Raw genomic sequence first — 25359 nt, forward strand, 5'->3', positions numbered from 1 at the left:
CCCAATGTTACTTCTAGTCCACTGAAAAGAGCATGCTCAAGCCAGACGTGACCTCAAAGCTCCTTTAAGCCAATGTTTGGAAGACCTGAGGCCCTGGAGTGGTCTAATGAGGCCTCAGTGGGTGTAGCGATCCAAGGAAGGAAACTCCTAGGGCCAAATTTATGAGAAATGACGCGTCGCTGCGTGAAGGCAGCGATGCGTCACTTCTCAGTGTGCACTCCTTGCGACATACCTGATGCGTCATATTTAATGTATTAAACATCATGTTGCAAGGAGTAGACACGTCAGGATTTCTTTTTTTTTTTTTTTTTATTATTTTTGTTTACATGTATATTTCCCCCCCCCCCTTCCCCCCCCCCCGGACAGGTAAACATTCTACACATTAACATCATGTGCTTTACATTGTTCTTATCATACATACATAGCCATTATAAACAATTTTCAAAATATATTCCCAGTATCACGGAAAACAACAAAATTATAACAATTGATAATGATTAGTTTTGTTTTGTACGTCTCGTCTCATGACTGCGGGGGAGGAGTCCAGGTTTTTCGTACCCTATTGTATCCCGATCTGCCTCGCAACTTATATATATCTATCTCGGTATTATACGTAACGGCCTTTAAAATAATACTAATGGTTAATTTTGTGCGTCACGCCATTGCGTAAGAGGGCTCCAGATTTGCTTACCTCTTGTAGGTCGCAATCTTCCTTTCCGCTTATATATAGCTGTCTCGATGTTATGTACAGCTAGAAATATAGCTAGCCACTGTTGAAAGGAGGGTGGTAGCGGGTCAAGCCAAGCCGAGGCTAGGCATAGCCGCAAGACTGCCATAGCTACAAATATGAGGTCATAGCCGCTCTCGAGGTTGTCTGGGTCTTCCGCCCCAAGTACCATTGCTTTATATTACAGGGTGGCATTTCTTCGAAGAACTGAGCTTAAAAACCTCTCTATATCTTGTGTCAAAGCTATTAGTGCTGGGCAAGAAGTAAAAATATGAACAGAATCTGCTTTAAATAGATTACATCTCGGGCAGCAAGTCCCCTTGCCGGTTCCCCATTTTGCAATCCTATCAGGTGTATAATAGAGAAAAAAGCAGGTTTTGTAAAATTGTGCCTGTAATTTGGTGGAAATAAGTATGGTTTGGGCTAACTGATAGGAATATAGAAAACCTTCCTTTGAGATTTCGAGTTTACTTTGCCACTTCATTGCTGTTTTATCTAAATCGTCCGGAAACATGTCCAGCAATGAGCCATAAACTCCGCCTATTGAGTGTTTCTTAAAGTGTATTATTGTCTCTACTATCATACATTCTTCCCCAAGTATTGTTGCCTCAAGTTTATGTGTTAAGAAGTCCCTTATTTGGAGGTACTTAAAAAAGTCCCGCCAATCTAAGTCAAATTCTTCATTCAGAGCGTTAAAAGATTTAATCCCCTGCGTGGTATAAAAATCCCCTAATTGTGTTATTCCTAAATTATGCCATTTGTTTACGCAGTTATCTTTAAATATTATTTGATGGAGATTCGGGTTATTCAATACCGGAGTATAGAATGACATTGGTCCTATACATAATGTTTTCTTGACAGCCTTCCATACCTTAAAACAACTATATAGAGTCTTAAATTTGACCTTTTTTGTGGTAGCTATCGTGTGTATGCCTCCAAAAATAGCCATAGCTGGAGTTCCCCACCAATAGCTGAAAGATTGAAACAGTCTGTTCCTCAGCATTTTCCCCTCCTTGCAGTAGTTCCTTGTTGTATAGTAATACACATGACCAATAGTATCTCCTTAAGTTTGGTAAAGCTAACCCACCTCTATTCTTGGGGAGGGTAAGGTATTTATATGCCCGGCGAGGTTGTGCATATGACCATATAAATCTGGAAAAGATACGTTCTATTGATGTGAACCATTGGCTCGAAAATTCTAAACAAGTTGCCCTAAATAGGTATAGTACTTTGGGAAAGTACACCATTTTAATTGCATTTGCCCTCCCAATGATGGATAAGTGGAGATTATCTAAGCGCCGTAAATCCCTTTGTATTGTATTCAACATTGGCTTAAGATTTATATCCACAACTTCCTCCAGCTTTGAGGAAATTGTGACACCCAGGTATGTCGCTTCCTTCACCACCCTTGGATCATCCATCACAATTTTTGGGTTCAGAATGATTTGTGTCTTCCCTTGATTTAACGCGTAGCCAGAAACCCGCCCAAATTTACTGGCCTCTGCCTCGATGGTCAGCATTGCAGCTATGGGGTCTGCAGTGACTATAGCAATATCATCAGCATATGCTAATGTTTTAGTAGCAAATCCCTGTGATATAATGGGTGTTATGTTATTGTTTTTATCCAAATAGCGAACAAAGGAGTCTATATATATATATATTGCAATGGCGAACATGGACATCCCTGGCGAGTTCCCCTGGAAATGATAATTTCCTTAGTTAGACTTCCATTCACAGATACGACAGCTCTAGGATTGATATACATTTTTTGTATTGCCTGAATAAACTTGATACTAAATCCCATTTTCGCCATTGCTTTCCAGAGAAACTGCCAGGAGACCCTATCAAAGGCCTTCTCTGTGTCCAACAGAATTAGGGCCATGGGGTCTCCTGTAGTTTCTGTTCCGTCCAATAATGTGATCACCCTCTGAATATGATTAATAGTTGACCTTCCAGGAACGAAACCGTGCTGACTTTTGGTAATTACCTTGTGTATTATAGGTGCAATTCAGTTTGCCAATACTTTAGAATATATTTTGGAATCGGCATTTATAAGGGTTATGGGGCGATATGACCCTAGATGTATTTCTAACGTATCTGTAAGCGCATAGGTGACGCATTGCTGGAGTGTGTCACAAAAGTGACGCAACTCCAGCAATGCGTCCTTTCTCATGGGGCAAGCCCCATGTGAAAGGGCCTGCATCAGTCTTACGCCTGCTGTGAGGCAGGCACAAGATTTTGACGCAACGGCGTCCTAGAAGTGACACAGTGAAATCTCATAGATTTCACTGCGTCACTTCTACGAGGCTTTTTGCGGGGGAACGCCCCCCCGCATACATTATACCTGACGCAGGTATAATGTAGCGCAGGGGTTTACAAAGTGACGCATCTGCTTAGATGTGCCACTTTGTAAATAGTGTGCAACAGGAGGCATGTTTTACGCTGCCGATGCGTCACAAAAAGTGACGCATCGGAAGCGCAAAACTGACGCAAGGCCTCATAAATGAGGCCCCTAGTTTTTGTAATTGTGTGAGGAGTGGAAATCAGTCCGAAAGTGAAATTGGGGTGTCCGTCTTAAGGGAAGACTTTGACACCTCTCGTTCAACTCAGTCAGAACCAAGGCATGAAAACGAATATGTTGCATTCACATTTGCCTTCAAATTTGGGGGCACATGAGACTTTGTTATACTTCATTTTGCGTTAAAATTCTGCTCTCTGTTATGACTTCGTGCTTCCCTGAACTATGCCCCTTCCACTCCTATTTCTCAAAGTTCATCTCTTCTATGCCACCCTCTAGTCCTGACTGACATTTTCCTGCCCATTCTCAGTGTCCCTTGCTGCTATTTTGCCACTCTCTACATTCACCCCCTGGCCCAGATTTTCAGAAATCCTTCCAAACACACAAACTATGATTACATGAAAGTTTGCAAATACCCAGATCAGTTGTCCGTGATTTAGGCTATCATTCAAGTCCATCATTTTGATGCACTGTGCAGGCAAGGCAAATACCCACCTTATGAAAATTAGTACTGATCCTGCTTCACATGGGAACAGGAGGAACCCAAGGAACCCCAAACTGGTATGAGCCCTACTGCCCCCGCCCCCATTCCCTCAGTAAAGTATAGCATAAGTCCTGCAGTACAGCGAGCAAGGGATGAATAGCTGGGCGTGGCCTTGGCTACGTAGTGCACCAAAGGGATCAGAGGAATGTATAAATAAATGCATTTATTGTATGATTAATTAAGATCAATACAAAACTAGTTAACACAATAATACTAAACATAATTCTACCCAGTAATTGTCAAATAATTACATTGCAGGCCACTTATATAAATAGAAAATCTATAGCGATTTAAGAATAGGCTGCGTATATTTTAAGAAACTACCAGTTAATTGTGGGATTGGTCCATTTAATCAAGCTAAAAATGCTTCTTGAAGTCTGCTTATATTCATCGTTCGAAGCCAGATCTTCTTAAAACAGAGATCTGCAGGAGCAGACTATATGTATCAAAGTTTAGTTTGTCGGACCACAAAACAACCTAGTGCTGTCAACCTCTTCATTAAGTCTACTATACAGTGGTGCCATAATGGGATTAATCCATACCTGAGTCATATCCAATCCCTCTTTTACTTATGGATACTTGTAAGTCCAGCAATTTTAATTTTATCTGCATTTCATATGATTTGGAACCATCCAAATCTTGGTTGCCTGTCTCCACGCTTAACCTATTGTCGTATAAAGATTGCGGCTTTGCTTGGTTTTTTATACATTTTCCTAGCTGACATTTTGTTAATTCTTTCTTCCATATCTCCTCGAACTGCAAAGCTTTCAAAACTTCCTGCAGAAAAGCACTTGAGGGTTCATCTCATTGGCTAGTGATTGCCGAAGTATTGCTTTCAAAGAATTTGGAGGTGCATTTCCTATTTTCTCACATTAGAACAGTAATGTGGCTTGTAACGCATATCATATGATAGGCATATGATATGCGCTGCTATCTGGCAGATGGAATAGTAATATGTATGCTCAACATTGCATTCATTCAAGCCACTTGAAAATTTGCCCAATAAAAGCTTTCAGACCATAAGTAAGGATAGGCATTAATTTGCTGGAAGCAAGTCAGAACATCACCCCCATAATGAGTCCTGTAATCTTATTAAAATGGTTAATAAAGGTACCTTTAGGCACCAGTGATATCGACTTAAGTTCCGCCTGGTGGGTTCAAGCCATACACCTATAAATGTATAGCTGTTTTTTTGGTTTGAATATTTCTATTAGGGTTTTACATTAAAGATTTCCATGTGAGACTTCAGGCAGGTCACAGTTTAACCATTATGTATGCAATTGTTGAGCATCAGCGATAGTGACAGAATAACAATTCCATTTAGTTTCTAATTCTCCAAGTACGATAACATATCATCACCCACAGATCTATTACTGATTTGTCCCGTTGTGTGGTGAGGTATCCTGCTGCGTCTAGTCCCTTGTGCTACATGGTGGCGAGGATTGGTACAGCATCCTCCCCTCTATCTGTGCATGCAATCCCCTGTAGTGTGTCTAGTCATTGGTTCTCTATGGGTAAGTCTGCTTCCAAACTGCCGATAGAAACTCAACTGTGAACTTTGAGAAGAAACGCCTCCTGAAAAGGGAGGGAGAGGCGCAGAGGGCGGGCGAGTGGTTGTGACGAGTAATAAGCAATGGGTCTATCAGGGGGGAGATGAGCGGCCACGGGGATGGACAATATTCCCAGTGGCGTCATCTATCTGCCCTATTCTACCCTCCTATCTGGGTATCACCCGGCCGGTGTTGGGATTTGCAACATGGGAGGCAGGGAAGGGGCGCAGGGCGGGGGCTGTGTTGCCTCGGGTGTCTCCCCTGCTGTCGGCTCCTGTTTGAATTGAATTAATAACTGCGCCCACTCCATAGATACTGAGTGTTTGCGTGTACCATTTACTTATTCCTCTCTCAAGGTCCTCAAGGCCTCCGTAAGTCCTGGGCAGATACAACGTGCGTAGTGTTACTCTATGACAGCCGTCTCCCCACATCAGTGCTGCGAGCAGCGCGTCTAAATCCTGAAAGAAGGAACGCGGTGGGACCACTGGAAGATTTGTGAAGTAATATAACATTCTGAGAACCATTATCATTTTTGCTATAGCTACACGCCCGATGGACGCCAGGGGTAGTGTCTTCCATAAACCTACCGCTGTTTGTAGGCCCACCAGCTCTTTGCGATGGTTACCCTCATAGAGGTCCTCAGGGGAATGGTACAGTCGCACTCCCAGGTACCTGGGGGTCGCTGCGCTCCACTTCAATGTCTGAGAGCCCCCTATGATGTTCTGAGGTGCCAAATGTAGGCTGAGAGGGAAAATTGTCGATTTTCCCAATTGACTCTGAGACCCGAGGTCTCTCCGAATTCCTGCAACGCTGCCCATATTGTGGTAAGATCGCCCGTAATGTCCCAAACATAAATCAGAAGTTCATCTGTGTATAGTGATACGCAGTGCATTGTGTCCGCTACCGGGATTCCCCACGTCTCCCCTTCCTGACGCAATCTTATGGCCAAATGCTCCACCGCCAGAGCAAAGAGGAGGGGGAGAGGGGGCACCCCTGTCTAGTTCCCAGCTCCCCCAGGAATGGGGTTGATATAAGTTTGCCGATTCTTACCCTAGAAGTGAGGTCCTTGTAAAGGAGCTGCGTATACGCCATTAGTGTGGGGCCGATATTTATTTTCCAGAGGACTGCGAACAGATAGGCCCACGTCAGAGTATCAAATGCTTTTTCTAGATCTAAGATCAGGCATGCCGCTCGTGGAAATCGATGTTTTGCTCTGTCCTGAATATGAAACACCCTACGTAAATTATGTGAGGTGTTGCGTCGCGGAACGAAGCCACACTGGTCGTGATGTACCAGAGCTGGGACGATTTCGCTGTAGCGGTCAGTCAGCAGTTTCCCCAGAATCTTGCAGTCCGCGTTTGAGTGTTATCGGTCTGTTAGAGTCCTTGAGTGTGGGGTCCCTGTGAGGTTTCGGGAATGTCACCAGGATCGATTCGCGAAGCGATTCCGTAAGTGTTCCTCTGGTTAGTGCATCTTCGTACATAGATGTTAGCCATCTGGGCCACATACATGCTATAATACTCGAGTGGGAAGCCGTCCAATCCAGCATTCTCTGCACCCCCACCACCTGTCGGATACAGTGTCCCCTAGTGCTGACCTTAAATGCGTCCCATTCTATTGCTCTGGAGGAAGCCTTGCCAGCGTTCTGCAGAAAGTGTTCCTGGATATATTCCCCGTGAATTTGCCGGAACGCCTGGTGGGTGAGACATTCTTGGGGTAGTTTCCACGTTGGAACTGAGGGATGGGGCGTTCTCCATCTAAGGGTCACTGTGTGCGCATTATGATCCAACACTATCCTGCCCAGGTAGTCTACGTGCTGCACTTTGGGTAGGAGTACTGCGGAGCACAGAAACCTATCGAGTCTAACTCGCAAATAGTGGGACATGGAGTAAAAGGAGTCGAGCTTGGCGGTCGGGTTCTGTACTCTCCAGGCGTCCGCCAACGCCCAACGATCTACCCATCTCCAGAAGTGTTTGGTTTGTTTGTGTGCGGGCGAATGGACTGGTGGGGGGGTGCGACCTGTCTAGGTGTACATCTAGTGCACAATTATAATCTCCTCCCAGGAGCCACGGGATCGCTATGTGGTGAGCCAAAAGGCTTGTGAGTTTATCCCAATATTGATCTTGTTCTACATTGGGGGCATATATACACCCTATGAGTAGTGGTTGACACTCCAACAGCCCTGTCATTAATACATATCACCCATCCTTGTCGTGTTTGCGCCTTGAATGTCACCCCTGGTCTAATCCATATAAGTGTACCTCTGGCAAAGGCGGAGTACGTCATGGCACAGACAATGCCCCGCCATTTTTTACGTAGACAGTCTACTTCCTTTTCTGTCAAGAGTGTCTCTTGCAGAAGGGCTACTTGGGCCTGTTGTCTCTTAATGTAGGCGTAAACCGCTTGTTGGCCGTATGCATCCCCCTGACGATTAATGTAATGAGTTTTATGTCTGTGTTAGGGACTTTGTGTGTCATGGATCATGAAATTAACCGGTGTTTTCTCTATGCATATCGTCCCCTTTACCCATTGTGCCCACCCATCCACCCACCGCCCATCACTCTCAAAAAGTCAGCGTTGTCCGTTCTCGTCTCCTCGCCCACTTGAGGATACCTGGGAGATTAGGGCTAAAGGGAGGGCAAACTGAAACTCTGGGGAAAATTCATAACTTGAGGGACCTATCGCTCGGGGCAATACGTCCAAACTGGTTTTCATATGTAGACTTTAGTTCGTTGCTGTGGGGTAGTGGCTTTTCATCTCCCCGATCTCCGGTAGCGCGGCCGCCCGTCCATAAGAAACACTGAGAAGGTGCCCACTTGCACCACATCTGCTCTTAGTTTCTTGTTTCGGGCTGGAAGATCGTTTGTTGTTACAATCGTGGCAGTAAGTCCTGATGATCTCGACACAGCACCTCCCGGATTGGATGTTGCTCCGTCTCCGTGTGGTTCGTTTCGAGGCCATGTCGCTCTCACTGTGCGCCTCGGATCTCTATTGGTCCATTATATCAGTGTCAGCCATTTGAGGGGTCACTATTGGAGGTGTCATTGAGCCCTCTCGAGACATGGGTGCGTCACTGCCTTCGTCCTCCGTGCTGAACAAGTGTGGGCCTCTTTCCATGTCTGACCCCCTCCCCGTGGGGTGCAGGGTGGCAACTGCTTGTAATGCTTTCCTGCGTTCTGTGATAATTTGCGTAATGTCTGGGGAGCCGGTCACGGCTGGGCTGGACTGTACACTGAGTTGCGTGAGGGTGACCCTTTGGAATCGCCGTCCCAAACGCCCGGATTGTCGTCCACTTTGCGTGCCCGTGGCATTCGTAGGGTGTGATATGTGTTGCTCCACCCAGGTGTCTGCGTCCTTTGGATCAGTGAAAAAGTGAGTGGTGCCATTGTGGATGATTTTGAGTCTGGCAGGGAAGAGGAGGGCATATTGTATGTTCTTTTGACGCAGGGTGCACTTAACCGCCAAGAAGGTGGCCCTTTGTTGTTGAACAGCTCGAGAATAGTCTGGGAAAAGCATGACCTGTTTGCCTTCTACTTGCAGTCGTCCGTGCTGTCTAGCTCCATGGAGAATGGTGTCCCTGTCTTGGTAATGTGGTAGTTTCAAGAAGAATGGTCGAGGTGGTAGGCCCGGTTTTGGTCTGCGTGCTGGGACCTGGTATGCCCTTTTTATATAGAGAAATAAGGGGTCAAATCCTTTGCAGGGGTGAATGTTGTGATCCAGGCTGTGATGTATTTGATCGGTTCAGCCCCTTCTGCCCCCTCAAGAAGATTCATAACTCGGATGTTGCTCCACCGGGAGCGTCCCTCCTAATAGTCTGTTTTGTTTTCCAGGGCCTTATTGCGTGATTGCAGTTCTTTTATAGCGTTGTGATGCTACTGCACTTGCGGCTCCATTGCTTGCATTGTTTTTTCGCTCTGAGTCACTTTGTCCGTCAATTTTCTGTGATTGTCCCGGAGAATATTGAGATCTATAGCCAGGTCATCGAATTTGTTTTCAATCGCCACACTAGATTGTTCTATAGCTGCAAGAAGCTGGTCCAGTTTTCTGGACATGGATTCATCACCAGAGGGTTCCTCTTTTGATATGGTCACTACAGGTGTCGGGGGTGCTGCTCTCTTCTGCTCTGCGGCGTGTGGCATCCCCACCGCGTGCTGGCGGCCCATGATGGAGGACTCTATTCTCCTCCTGTGGTGGTTGGCGTCTGATGCCACTCAATTCTGTTCCTGTGTCAGTGGATAGCTGCAGGGCAAGTGCGCCCAACCGAAGCATCCAACACTCCCCGGGCCGGCACGGCTACTCTCCCCTGGGCGCCGTCATCTGTAAACCTCTTTAATGTGTGTCACTGCCTCTCCTGTGATCCAAGTGCGGGAAGGGCAGCCAGTGGTGCCCTGGTGATTTGCCTCCACACAGGCATGCAGCGCTCGTGCCTGAGTGGTGGCTCGTAGCTCTGCCCAGGCCACGGCGGGGCAGTTGTGGCTCAGTCTTTTGAATTTGCCCTGTGTCCAGTCTGCAACTATTGGGTGCTTTGCCGTCAGGTGCCCCACCATGCGACAAGTGCGTATGCAGTGGATCTCTCCCTGCAGCACTGCTAGAAGGATACCTGCCCCAGGCCCCACTGCCACGCGGTGAGGGGGGATGTTGTATTGTCCTTTTTGATCCCCGGGATAGGGGCACAAAAGTGGTCGGTTTGCCAGCTCACAGCACGTCGGTCACCTCTCTCTCTTCCTTTCCCCGCGTGCCTCCGGACTCAGTGTGGGGTGGGGAAATGGGGGCCGCTGCATTTCAGGTCCCGGTCACTGGCACTGCATACAGCCCGGGAGCTCTGTCAGCTCCCACTTCATGGTCTTCATGGTGGGAGAGCACCAGACTAGTGGATGTGCGGGCGGGTGGGTGTCCGCTGCTCCCCCACTTTACCGCCATCTTCTTCATCGCGGGTCATAAAGATCAAGGGGCGTGCGGTCGCATTTCTCCCCAGCATGGGGTCTAGGGACTATGGGGCTGGCGCCCTGGAGTATTTACAATTAAACAAAAGAGAGAGTGAGGGATTAGATTCACAAAGGTGAACGGAGAGTACTCCTAGTCCCATGGGTATCAGTATTAAACAAACAAAAGAGGAGTACCATCAGAGACTGCTTAAATAAAGCGGTCTGAGTGGGATGACTGAAAAAAGAAGAGAGTGCTTCCTTTATTAATAAACCCCTCACTCACCGACCTGGTCGGTGACATGCTTCATCATCGGGGTCCACCCTGATAACCGAATGCCATCAGGGTGTGCTGCGACACCTGGACTACAGTGGAGCTGGTATTTGTGTGTGTGAAGTGAACAAAAAAATGTTAAAAATTGTCCTGGTATACTTGTGTGAAAAATGTATTTGCAAGTTACTGGACAATATTAAAATGAAGTGTGTGGATACAATAAGGTATATTATGACCGTGTGTATCACTTATGTGTGAGGTCTACATGTTTCAACCCGTTGGATGGAAAATACCGGGTTTTCGTCAGGACCGGATTAAAATGGGTGGTCAGGGCACACTAACGTCCTGCCAATCCCTAGATGGTGGCTAGACGAGGGGCCGCCCCTCCCTCACCTGGTGTCCCCGGCAGCTGCTTTGTCGCCATCACCCCGTCTGTGCCGGCCCTGCACTAGGACATTGATTCCTGCTCCGGCGGTCGCGCCGTTGTGTGGCGGGCCCGCCATTTTGTTCAACAGTCATGGGGATTCTCCGAGGAGTTGCTCCAGGCGTGCCGTTATGATCCGTGCTGGGGATTTAGGTGCACCAGAGTCATCTCTACACCATCCGGACTCAGGTACTGCCCGTTATTTGTCTTACAGGTGCATGGGGCAAAGATTAATGCTGCTTGCGCGGACTGCCAGCCAGAGCCTCAGGGAGAAGGGTCCGCCATCTTGGCTAGCTCAGCCACGCCCCTCCCTATCAATGTATAGCTGTTAACTAAGTATATGGTTGTTCCCTTTAACTTCCAGGAGCATTTTTTAGTTTATCTTACGATCAAAAGGTATTTTCTTAGAGTTACTTTGAATATCCTTGCGATGTTTTCCCGGCAGTACCAATTGAGTGAAGATTAAAGATCTCTGTCCCCCAGCAGGTGTTTCATCGATTATTAAGGGTGTTGCTCACATATTGTAGGAGGTTCAACTTCTAGCTTCTCAATTTTGGAGGAAAAATCTTGCAGATTTGTAAGTCGGAATGGTATAGCTTAAATAAACAGTGGCACTAGAACAAAACCTTGGAAAATACCTTTTACGTGCATCCTAACCAAATGTTATCTAATCAAACTTATTTTCCCAATGAGGATAATACCCTAATGACCACGAATATAAGATATAAGGACCGCTAAGACATTAGCATGAACCACCGAAAGACTCCGGGGGCAAAAGGATACACCAGAGTGGGACATAAGGGAACAAAGGAGAATAGAGACATCAACAGTAACAACAGTAGACCTGTAAATGTCCTGAGACAGGTAATGGACTAGAAGATACATTACATTAAAGTGAGATCACCTCTGCAGGACCACCCCATAGAATTATTTATCGCCATCAGTAACTATGGCCGGAACCAATTTAAAATCAGCAGGCAATAACTCTTACGCCAAGTACCCAACTAACCTATCTAAGAATGTAGACCAAAAATTCAAACATAACCTAATTAGAAAAAACCCAAACACGCTTATCTCTGACCCCTCTTTTAATCTAAACAAAGGCATTATTGTAAATGACTTGATATTTTTCACCAGAAAAAAACTGTTAAATGGCACACTGTCATTATGATCAACATAAAAAATGTAAGCAATATCCCACAGGGTACTAAACTATTGATCATCCCGTCACCAAGATTAAGAGCAAAACTATACATAACTATATACAAGAGTGGTATTGTGCTTATACAAGCAGCCAACAACGAGTTAGAAAAGTTTGACAACTTGTTTTCACCTTAAGAGTGTGTAGAGAACACAAGGTCTCAACAGCACATGACCACACAGTCACCCTATCTACCACGATACAACCACCATAGACGTCATAATACCTAGAGACCCTCAACAACCACAACCTACAATTCTGTCAGGAAGCTCAACTTTGACAAGTGATTCACTGGACGGGAATTGTACAGAGATAGGAGAAGTATCTTTACAATATGTCACAGGACATTCTAAGAGCATTGCACGCTATGGAAAAAATACTGGAAATCACTATAAGCACTCACTCCAAAGTCGAACTCATTCACAAATTAATGCTTGATCTTCAAGGAAAGGGACAACCATGCCATTTTCAAATAGACCTAATCGACCACACAAAAATCTTAAATATTTATCGGAGGATGAAACCCATACCCTACTTGGGTCACATCAGACTACAGACATCAGCCTAGACGAGGAAATTAGATCAGTCCCGATCAATGCAAATAGAACGTCTTGGCCTAAGAACAGAAAATCAACCTTAACAGCCTAAAACAAGTTAAGGTAACCACCAATACTGAAGAGATGAACTCTAGTAGCTGAGGGAAACTACTCATATGCCTACTGCTCAACTGTCGTTCCGCAGCAAAACATGCCTCAGACATTGCGGCCCTCATCATTAGTCAGAAAGTTGACGTGACCATCTTAACTGAAATATGGCTCACAGGATCCTCTGCCCCAATATTATGAGATTAGACAGACAAAAACAGACAGGAGGCGTATAGCCTGCATACACCGATCTGATATCGAGGTCAACCAAATGCAATCTGACCCTCTTGAATCCTGTGAATACCTAGGTCTTGGTATAAGAACTGCAGAGAATCAAAGGTGCAACGTGCATGCGCTCTATCACCCACCAGGCGATAATGCCCCTTTCATAGACCAGTTAATGGAAATCATCACGGCTAACTCTAACAGTCACACTAATGACATATTCCTAGGCGACTTTAATTTACACTGGGACGACAATAATGACAAACAGGTCAATGCACTTAAAGACTTTCTAACAGACCTAAACTTGACTCAAGCCTGCACACTGCCAATACACTCAAATGGGCAACCTCAAATAGGCATGTCCTTCCTCTCCGGCAGAACCCAGAGCGTCCGCCTCCCACCCTTCCGATCCGAAGCCACCGACATCATCTGCGGCGTCCCCCAGGGCTCATCCCTCAGCCCAACGCTGTTCAATGTCTACATGGCCCCCGCCGCACAAGTGGCCCGCCATCACGACCTCAACATCATCTCCTACGCTGACGACACCCAGCTCATCCTCTCCCTCACCAAGGACCCACACACCGCCAAAACCAACCTCCATGAGGGAATGAAGGCCGTCGCCGACTGGAGGAGGAGCAGCCGTCTGAAGCTGAACTCGGACAAGACGGAGGTCCTCCTCCTCGGACCCACCCTCTCAGCCTGGGACGACTCCTGGTGGCCGACCACACTGAGAACAGCATCCGCATCCACCGACCATACACGCAATCTAGGGTTCATCCTCGACTCCTCCGTCTCCATGTCTAAGCAGGTCAACGCCGTCTCCTCCTCCTGCTACAACTCGCTCCGCAGGATCTACAAGTGGATCCCGACAGAAACAAGAAGAATCGGTGACACAGGCCCTCGTCAGCAGCAGACTGGACTACGGCAACACACTCTAGACAGGAATCCAAGCCAAACACATATGCCGAGTACAACGCATCCAAAACGCCTCCGTCCGACTGATCCTCAACGTCCCCCGCCGCAGCCACATCACCCCCCACCTGAGAGACTTACACTGGCTCCCCGTCGACAAGAGGATCACCTTCAAGCTCCTCACCCACGCACACAAAGCACTCCACAACTGCAGATCTGCCTACCTGAACAGCAGACTCAGCTTCCACACCCCCACCCACCAGCTCCGCTCCGCCAGCCTCGCCCTCGCTGATGTCTCCCGCATCCAACGAACGACCTCTGGTGGCAGATCCTTCTCCTACCTCGCCGCCAAGACCTGCAACACCCTCCCTAACCACATATGGCAGAACCAAGACCTACTCGCCTTCAGAAGACTCCTCAAGACCTGGCAGTAGCAGCACCCCCCTCTGCACTCAGCACCTTGGGACCCTCACGGGTAAGTAGCGTGCTTTACAAGTACTCCGATTGGTTGGTTGATTGATTGATTGATTGATTAGACTGGGTAATCTCGAGAGTCAAGGATATTACAATCCACTCAATTGTTTCTTGTGATTGGTCGGATCACCATGCCATAACCTTCCATATATCCACCTTAAGAAAGAACAAGACCACGCAACCTGTCAAAATTAAAAAATGGACACAAGACACCAAAGACCCTAATATTGAGCAACTTGTAGAAAAATGTGAGTGATCTAAATCCACCTAACAACGTCCTGAATGTCAACGAACTCGCTGATCACTACACCACATCAATGACGAATATAGTCAACTCCACCATGCCAATAAAACTGAAAAGAGTATCAGAGAAAGATAAAAAATCCATGGTTCAATGAGACACTGAACGAAGACAGGCGGAAGCTGATAATGGCAGAAAGAAAATGGAGACAGCACCCATCATCCCCCCTGCTAAAAACTCTGGTAAAAGAATTTTTTTGATCCAAATTGGATAACACCAAAAACAGATCACAGAAACTTTTTGAGATGTTAAAACAACAATTTATTAAATTGGCCAAATCTGCCCAAGAAGCAACTAAAACTCAACTGAGCTGCGAGGAATTCTCAACATTCTTCACAGACCTGGCCAACTCGCTTGAAAGAAATCTCAGGATGGCAGCCGACAACCTCGTCGTCCCAATATGGCCAAAAATTATCAATGCTTCACTATCTCAAGGGGTCCTACCAGAGTGTCTAAAAACAGATCAAGTCCTACCCATCATCAAAAACCTACAGCGGACCCGGCAGACCCAAATAACTTCCGCCCAGTAACTAATATTTCATTACTTGCGAAACTAATTGAAAAACGTGTGCAAAATCAACTGAGCAAACACATCAACAATTTTCATCTGCTGGACGACTGCCAATCTGGATTCAGACCAGGCCACAGTACAGAAACAGCAATCTTACATATAGTGGATGATGCGCTACAGGCTCTAGATCACAATCAAAAATGTCTACTCATTCTTCTTAATCTGTCCTCTACATTCGACATGATAAATCATGAAAAATTGCTAGCCCGGCTTGAAGACCCGATGGGACTATCTGGAAATGTTCTGAAATGGTTTGAATCCTTCCTTCAGAACAGAACACAAAGATTCCTGGTCAACCTGACTCTATTCCCATCATGCCCGAACTCTATTGGAGTCCCTCCAGGATCAACATTGTCCCCATCACTATTCAATTTTTGTTTTACTTTATTCGATATACAGATATCATAAAAGTGTACACAATCAATTCGTCATATTAAACCATCCAATGTTAAAAAGAGAAAGAAATGGTATCGCTTTGTCATACAAGCAGTACAAAAAGGATTACAAGTTATACAAAATATAAAACATTCCTTAAAAAAGACTGTACAAGACTAAAAACAATCCATATAAAAATAGAGGCCCCAACAATGGAGGGGGACATTTCTAAAGTTCCTGAATCTGTGCTTTGTTCGCCCTGAGAAGCTTGGTTCTTGTCAGCCAGGCGCATCCCAAGTATTTGGCTGTCCCACAGATTACACTAGGGATGGAGGTCTCTGTTGTTAAAATGCGCAGTACCACCCTATAGTTCTTGGATCCCAAGTTGGAACACACAGGTTTCAGTCATTTTCTTCTCGCCTATTTGTACGCCGGGCAGGCAAAAAGAAAATGGGGAATGGATTCCGTAGGGGAAGCACAACCCGGCACCTGCTGTCATTCACCTTTGTGTGTTTCCACCCTACTATGAAATCATTCAGTGGGAGAGTACCGAACCTCAGCTTCAAATAGAGTACCCTATCTCTCGGGGATTTTATAAAATCAAGAAAGGGTTCCAGTTTGGGGGCGAGCTTTGTGGTCCACGAACTTCTCCGTCAAGGTACCCTAGTTCTGGTTTCTTGTGGCTTCTAAGGAAACCCACTCCCAATAAGCCTTCTTAACTACTTGTTTTGGCGGCGGAGTCTGGCTCTCCCAAGCCTCTGCCAGTCCGATGTCTCCCTCCAGCTGTTTCAAATTAGATACCCAAGTTATCTTGTGGCCTGTGTCTAGTCGGACTAGTTCAGTCAGTGCAGAGGCATAATTACACAGTTCCAGGGTCCTTCTGAGGCGTACCCAAAATAGTAGGGGGGCGTAACCTTGCTAATTTGTTTATTGGATGTTTCCCGTAGTCATAACGGAGCGGAACTATTGGGGTCGATGGAGGAAGCGAGACCAGATCTCTAAAGAACTTATTCTCCGATCTCACTAAGTCCATGGTGTTCTCGAATCCCCACAGTTCCGCCCCATATAGAGACGAGGGCAAGGCTTTTCCCTCATAGACCTTAATGGCAGACGCCACAGGTCGGCTGTGGGAAAGATGCTGGTGTCTTGCAATGGCCCCCGACACGCGTTTGTGATTAAGGAGCATTTATGACAGATGGGAGTTCCACTTAATCCAGTTGTTGACCCGTACACCCAGATAGTCGAAAGCTTAGACTAATTCTAATGGAGAGTCATTCAACTTGATGGTGTTTCTAAATCTTTTCGATGGTGCCAGTGCCATTAGTTTGGTTTTGGGTGTATTTATACTCAAGCTCTGGAATCATAGAACTGTCTAAAACGATCTAGTAGTTTTTGTAAGCCCATCTGGCTTTTAGAGATCAAGAGGGTGTCATCTGCAAAAAGCAATGTGGGCGATTTTTCCCCTGCCAGGGTTGGTGCGTCGGATGGGTCCTCCCTCAGATGGTCTACCACCCCAGTAGAACAGAGTCGGGCCATAACACAACCCTGGCGTACCCCTCTCTCTACCGCTACCTCTCGGTCAGTTGGCCCTGGCAGCCCCACCTAACTCTGGCATAATTCCCCTCAAGGAGGCGTTCAATGAGATCCAAAATCAGAGGGGGAGTGCCTAGGTCAGACAGTACCTTCCAGAGCTTGGCACGAGGGACCAGATCGAAGGCTGTTCTTGGATCAATTAATGCCAGATACAGGCTGCCTTTCTCGATTGTTACAGATTTCCAGTAGATCGCAAAGAATCTAAAGACCTGGTCCGTCGTGCCAACCCCCTGTCTAAACCCTGCCTGGAAGTGTGACAGGACATCATCCTCATCTATCCATAACCTCAGTCTCGTGAAGAGGACCCTGCCAACCACTTTCTGCACTACATCGATTAAACTAATCGGTCTGTAGTTGGCAGGATCCTCCCTGTCCCCCTTTTTGTAGATGGTCACTACCTCAGGATAAAGAGGGCCCAAAGATTTTTATCGTAGAGTAGTAAATCGCCTGGAAGGCCGTCGGGACCCGCCACCTTACCTGGCGCGATGCCAGCAATTGCCGATAATACCTCCTTGAGCCCAAATATCTCCCCCGGATTAGGGGTCTCAAAGGTGGCTAACCGAGTCCCCTGCTCTGAGGATGTGTTCCCTACCCCACCAGAATACAAGCCATAAAAATTATCGAATCATTGGCGACCTGTTATGTGGTTGGGTATCTGCTCTACTCCCTTCCTCGTGCTGATGTTAATAAGCTCCCAGAATGTGGTAGAATCTTTCAGCTGGGCAGCAGATTCAAGCTCCTGCCAGTGCGTTTCTTCCCACAGGTGCTTCGCTTGGTCTATGGTCCTATAGTAGATCTTCCTCGCTGATATTATTTTGGTCTGATCTTTTGCTCTAAGGGCTAGAGATAAGTCCTGTCTCCTATCCCTACATAGAGCGGAGTTCCACAGATCTGTTGCTTGTGGGGAGTGGACTTTGTGGCCTTATACGAAAGAACTCCCCTATCTTTCCTGTGGTCTCCTGATAGATCTTGGTGAACTTAGAATCCTGTGTGGCCATTGGGGTGCTGCTGGATAAGGGGTCGAGCTCTAGAATCCTCTGCTCCAAAAGATCCCTAATATTATCCAGTGTCTGGCCCTGCTTTGCAACCATATTCCACCTAAGGCGGCGGTTGCAATTTTAAGGCAGTACCACCCTTGTCGACAGCAGCGGGGTTCTGCCTGTCTCAATAGATATAGTAGCTGTCGCTCGTGTAAGTTGCATAGACAGAGGGTTGTGATCGTTGTCGAGGCTTGGGATAACCTCCATATCGATGAGATCAGCCCATAGACCCACATCTAGCAATATATAGTCGATGCGGGAGGGGGGACTGATTCTGTTGAAAGTGTGTGCTCCCATGGGGTCAGAGCGGGTCCTGCCATTGGCTGCCCTTAGATTGTGCTCCAAGGTCAAAGCGTTAATTTGTATGGTTCTTTTGGACCATCTCTTTATTGGGGCTAAGTTAAGTGGAGGGATGGCCCATTTAGAGTCCTCGTCTCCAATACCCAGGATGTCTTCACCACTCAGAGGTTCGAAGGTACAGTTAAAGTCACCTGCGACAATGATCCCTGCATCGATGGTGATGGCCGACAGCTCTGTATCTAAAACTGTTAGAGTAGATGGCGCTTGGGCACCTGGAGACCCTCTAGCATAAATATTAAAGATCTCCAGGCGGGCAGCGTCTTTAACTACTCCAATGGTTAAATGCAGGATATCCTGAGATGGGGTATTATGTTTGGATACCAACCAGTTCAACCCGATGTTTACCTAAATAATGAGCCCCCCGAGGGACGTCCTCTGCCCAAGCTGGTCACGGGGATGTGATATGTAGTAAACTCCGGCATGTGGAGGGGGACCAGGCTCCATGTCTCCTGGAACAAGCAGATGTCCTATTTACCAATAAATTTGTTCCATTCAGGAAGGGCTAGTTTTTTTTGTAGCCCCGCTATGTTCCAGGATATCAACTGATATACCCGGTTTTAGTGCTGGAATCGGTTTCACTCACCGCGCCCCTCCCCGGTATGCCAGGGTTATCAAGTGTAGTCTCACTAGTGATCTTACATAGTGCCCCTTCTAGCTCTAACGGACCGGAACCTACAGCTTCACCTCCCATTGGGTAGATCTTGGGAACCGGAGGGAAATCATCTAGTCGCTCCTCCTCTAGTCAGTCGACTTGACACAGCCCGGAGCCCCCCACCTCCCTGGCCACTGACCAAAGCGGGAAGCGGCGGATCTGGATAGATGAATACTCAGGGGGAGAAGTTCTAAACTCAAGGGCCAGTAAGTTCTCTGCTATCATGGGGTCAAAGAACTGAATCTCTATGCAGTCGGTCTTAGAATCGGCCATTATGACCCGCCTCACTTTGGCCATATCCTCCCGTATGATGGATCTTCAGCCCCTTGTGTGCCTCAACCAATGTATTGCTTTGTTGTAAATAGACTCACTAATTTCATAGGCCCCTGCTAAGGCCAATCTTGGGACCTGTGTCATGTAAAGTGTTGGCCTAATGATGGGGCAATGAGGTAAATCGCCTTGTAGGCCTATGTATGTAGGTAGCCTATTCGCAACTGGGTTGGGGGGCCGGGGAATGATTGCCCGCCGTGGGGGGAGCCTGTCCCATAGAGCGTCCTTTGGGTGCACTAGGTCTCATGGAATCAGCATATGTCTTAACAATAGGGGCTGGACTATTTGTCCCCACATGGCCCTGTGTACCATAGGTACACCAAGTGGGTTGCTGAACTGTTCCTTGGGAAAAGGGGAATTAAGTATGTCTGGCGTGACCAGAGGTGTAGATGAAACACCTTTGGGCATCCATTTTGTTGGATGTATTTGCCTCACGCACCCATATGGGTGTCATGCTTCATCATAGGCGTTGCTCCTCGTCGGGGAGGTGGTGCAATCCCCGACGGGCTCACCTCTGAGAGGGGCTCTTTGGCGGAGATCTTTTGTATCCAACTGCCTTATGGTGAAGTGCGGGTGTGTGGGTGGAGTAGCAAGTTGCCTAGGGGAGTAATTTAAAATGTAGTTGGGGGTACCGGAAACCACTTTATTCTGGGGTCCCCCACTGCTATTAAAACGTGAATCTCCCTCGCTAGGTGCCAATTAATTCGGTATAGTGGCCCTAGATGAGATTAGAGAAGGATTTGGTCAACATGTTTCTCGCGTGTGGCGGTTGGCCCACGATTCATCAGGACCTATAAATGATAAAAACTACATTCAATCAACAACATGCTAGTGTCATGTGTGTGGTGTGGGTGTAGTTTACCTCTGTGGCTTTATCCTATGCCTAATGGTCAGGGATTAAATGCCGCATGAACGTTCGGCGGGTTGGTACATCGGGGTTGAACCTTCAAGCATGGCTCAAACTTCCCATGTCCTCGCGGATTCACCTACCCATCGCCGCCGACTACATTTTAAATCACTCCCCTAGGCAACTTGCTACTCCACCCACACACCCGCACTTCACCATAAGGCAGTTGGATACAAAAGATCTCCGCCAAAGAGCCCCTCTCAGAGGTGAGCCTGTCGAGGATTGCACCGCCTCCCCGACGAGGAGCAACGCCTATGATGAAGCATGACACCCATATGGGTGTGTGAGGCAAATACATCCAACAAAATGGATGCCCAAAGGTGTTTCATCTACACCTCTGGTCACGCCAGACATACTTAATTCCCCTTTTCCCAAGGAACAGTTCAGCAACCCACTTGGTGTACCTATGCTTGCCGCGGGCACAGGCTGACACTGGACCTTCCACCCTCCTGAGTGGTAAATAGGGCCCGATTGATCAACTGATCACTCTCCCTCCTTTTGACGATTACCTGTGTACCATAGGCCAGTAAGGGAGGGAGATTGGATGAAACACCCCTGGGTTGGACTGGCCCAGCCTTTTTGGCTGTTGTAATTGGCTCATGAAGAAGGGATGAGACGGAAGCAGCTGGCATAGCCACTCGGCCGGCCATTAAACCCTCTACCTTGACTCCTAAGGATGCCACTAACTTTTACAGCTCTCAAATCCTCTCTAGTAGCTCGATCTTAAAAACCCCACACAGATTACAGCTAGCATGGTTCTCTGTAGTTTCCTTGTCAAGGTGACCCCCCCAGTGACAATGGGATAACATCTACGGTTTCTGGGCCGAGAGAGGCAAACCTATTCGAGCAGGGTACCAAGGGGGACAAAACCTGATCCCGCTGTGAGCCCTCAGGAGATTCTGCATCTGAGACTATATTAATAATGGAAGTTGGATCAGAGTCTAATTTGGGCGGAGCTCGGGTAGTATTCTCAACACTTGCACGTTGCTTGCGGGGATTTTGTTTAGAAAACATGGAGGGAATTTATCTTCCTTGGGCCAGGTGCAAAGCCTAATCAACCTCGCTCGTGGCGCTGCTCGCCTTCTCGTTGTTACTACGGCCTGAGACAGCTTCACAATCATTAACTATTTCTTCTATTCTTGTCAGCACACAGTTCATCGCTGCATGGGGCACTTTCTTAGCTTTTTTCCCTTTTTTGTTTGTGGCTACCCCCCCACCCTCCATGGCCTTCGTTTTTCCCATATCACTGAAATGACAAAAGGAGAGGTTCGATTAGCGTGGACAAAGCCTTGATATCAGAGCAAATAAACAAAACCTCCCTTATAGTGGGATTAGGTCCGGCGGGCAGATAGAGTTCAGACAGCCACTCTGCTGGCAATTATATATGTACAGTGCCTTTTAAGGGCTTGATGAGGTAGATGGCAGATGAAAGAGGGGGGCCCAGCCTGGCCTCCTCCAGCCCCCAACGGCCACAGACGGCCCGCCCTTTGCCCAAACTTCGCACGCGCGCGTCCCGCGCCACGGAAGTTGATAAAAAATTAAATAGCCCCGGTGGTGGAAGGGGAGGGGCCGCGGGTGCTCACACAGCCGCGCTGGGTGCTGGGGCTTCGAGTCCTGCCCCCGTCTGTGCTGATGCTGGTGAGTTTTCCCCCGCTTGATGGACGCAGCGTCTCCCGCGAAGCGGGAGGCGCAAGCAGCTGTTAAGGCCCCCGGTGGTGTAAGGGGAGGGGCCGCCGGTGCTCACACAGCTGCGCTGGGTGCTGGGGCTTCGAGTCCTGCCCCGTCTGTGCTGATGCTGGTGAGTTTTCCCCCGCTTGATGGACGCAGCGTCTCAATCTATATGTCGAACCCCTTACAGAAATCCTCCGAGATGCAAACATATCCTATCACATGTACGCAGATGACACTCAGATCTATATCAATATATCGTCACTGAAAGAGATCAAGACAATGAATGAGGCCTTAAAAATGTCATTAAAATGGTTAACCAGCCTTCATCTGAAATTAAATGCACAAAAATGGAATTCCTATTAATGTCACAGCTGAAGAACCCCACAAATGTGAACGAATGGACCAAGCTGATCACAGCGCTAAACTGCACCCCTACCCTAGTTGACTTGACCAAATCACTGAAAATCATGCTTGAAAAGAACCTAGACATGAAAGCCCACATCAAATCAATGGCTAATAGTGCCTGGTTTCACCTGAACTATATTAGAAAAGTGAAACCGCTCATTACTAAGGGGGACCTCAAATTGGCAGTTCAGTCCCTGGTTATCTCAAGGATTGAATATGGATATACAACAATAACAGGTCTATCAAAAATCTCCACAGCACCACTAAAAGCTTGTCTCAATGCAGTCATAAGACTCATTACAGGTTCTAGAAAATACGACCTTATCTCCCCACATCTGAAAGCAGTAAACTGTCTTCCATACGAAGCCAGAATTCAACTTAAACTGGCTTGTATTACCCTCAAAGCACTCCACTACAAAACACCAATGTACTTAGTCCAGAAAATTGAGCTATCAGGGGGAAGCAGGCCGGCCAGGAGTGCCAGAGAGCTGTTGCTGAAACCGCCCATCTTTCGGAAGAAGAAAACGTATGACCGAGCATTCTCCAGGGTGACCCACAGAATCTGGAATTCGCTCCCTCCAAACATTAGAAAAATTCCAAATGTGGCAACATTCAAGATGGAAGCAAAGATCTTCCTAATGAGCAAGTTCCTTCCCTAGATAAGACTGTTCATCATCTGCACCGTGGTTAAGAACCATAAGTTGCATAGCCCTGGTGTGTATGGTCACATCCTCACAAAATGACCACAAAGACACCAAAACTAATCAAAGACTGATGCCAACTAGAGCTGAGGTAGATGTTTTCTCTGCAGATCAATAACAAATGTAAAGATAAAAAAATATACAATTTCCAGTTAGCTGCCATAACCTCTTTAACTGTTCAGTACCACAATTAATGGATCGTTGCAGTACTGATGTAAAACATTCAAAAGGTACACATTGGAACCATGTTGTATGATACCACTGCATACACCTTTGTATTCTAAACAGTTCTTAAACTTGTTTTGTTGAAACCTGTAAGAAAGACATGTACCTGATTCATATATATTTTACTGCTGCTATACCAGTGTAATCTAAACTGTACCTATCAGTCAAAAGCTGTTGCAAAATATTTACAAGAAGCATATAATATGTTATCCTCGTTACTGACTGCAGAATGGATTAGGAATGGCAGAGCAAGTAAAATGTCTTTAAAGCCATGTCCTTTCCAAAACCTGTTTGAAACAAAGGTACTATAGTCTGAATTTTCCAATTCTTTCAACAAGAGATTTAGAAAATATTTGCACTTTACATCGAGCAATGTTACCAAGCTGTAAATTGAAAATCTGAAAATTGGCCCTTTTTCTGTACTGAGATGAGCAGTGAGCTCCTCCAACTATCGGGTACTATACAGGATCTATACCGCTGTAAGACAATCAGTGACCATAAATTGATATTTGTCTTAAACTGCTGCATGGATTCCATGTGGACCAGGAGCACCACCCCTCAGTACTGACTGGAAAATTATTTTCACCTCAGGAATTGCCTTAAAAATTTCAACCTCAGGGTGCAATTCCTTCTACCAAATCAAATTTCGAGGGCTCACTGGACACATATGGGTGTTTGATGCAAGTTGAACATTCTATTGGACGAACACTAGTTATAATACCCTATTTGCCAACAGATGTTAATTAATTTACTAATGCCCAAAATGTACATATGTTTTTTTTATTTAGTAGCCTCATACAAAATAACCCAACCCAACTCCTCTTTTATGTGTCTTCCTTCCCATAGCTTTTTCTTGTACACTGTTCTGATTTATGTAACTTCCATTTTGAGATCTAAGTCCTAGTTCCTCTTCCCGTAGTCCCTCAGTACCCTACTTAGCTTTATTTGTAAGCGCCTTATTTAGTGTGAGTAAGCAGCTCTTGTTTCTTACCCTTTCTAAGGTGGCATTCTTCTAAACCATTAGACGTTCCATGAGGGATGAGACCAGTGCTGACCAGGGGCTGTATTGTGTATGCTGCACATTTTTCTGGTTAACTGGTGCACCGTTCAAAACGTGCACCCAGCGCTCACTAGGAAAATGTGCTGCATTATGATGAATGCATTCAGGTGAAAAATGGAGCGGCTGCTTTAAAGACGCTCTGTGTTTTCAGTGTAGGCAGCAAGCCGTCTACACTTTTAAAGGGAATTAGAGAAACCCTTGCACGCGGGTGCAGTGAATGACTGCACCCACCTGCAAGGGATCTCTGGTGGTCCACAGGTCCCCCTCCAAGGTCTGCCATCAGGTGATGCCCTTACAGTGTGCCACCTTTGAGGTGGTGCACAGTTAGTGTGCCTCCTGACAGCTTCTTTACCTCGGCTCCCGCAATACGACACGGGCGCAGAGGCAAAGGGATTCACTCGTTTGCATGGGGCCATGCCCCCATGCAAATGAGGAAAAGCCCTCCTGGGGACGCGCTGGTGCTGTAGGTACGCTAGCGCTTTCAGCATTACAGAAGGAGATGCACAAACGTCTGCGGCCCCTTTTGTAATACCAAAGTGCCCCGGGGGCACGCAAACACCTGTTGTCCCCGTGGGCACTTCTATTTTATTGCCACAGAATTCAACCAATGCTAGGCAGGGAGTTTTTTTATTAAAGGCGATCACTTCTGTCATGCACATCAATTGATCTTCTAAAACCTTCATTTTCTCTACTTCCAGTCATTTTATTGGCAGTGTTACCTGGGGATCATATCTGAGGCAGTGTGTCATTCCT

At 46.7% G+C, this 25359-nt stretch overlaps 1 protein-coding gene across 1 annotated transcript in view; it reads left to right on the forward strand.

Annotated features, from left to right (window-relative positions):
- Positions 1-25359, forward strand: part of LOC147703613 (prostasin-like) — a 142882-nt gene that overhangs the window by 85398 nt on the left and 32125 nt on the right. The gene's annotated exons all lie outside the window — the stretch shown is intronic.

Source organism: Lissotriton vulgaris, chromosome 7 (genome assembly GCF_964263255.1).
Source record: "Lissotriton vulgaris chromosome 7, aLisVul1.2, whole genome shotgun sequence".
Classification (NCBI taxonomy): Eukaryota; Metazoa; Chordata; class Amphibia; order Caudata; family Salamandridae; genus Lissotriton; species Lissotriton vulgaris.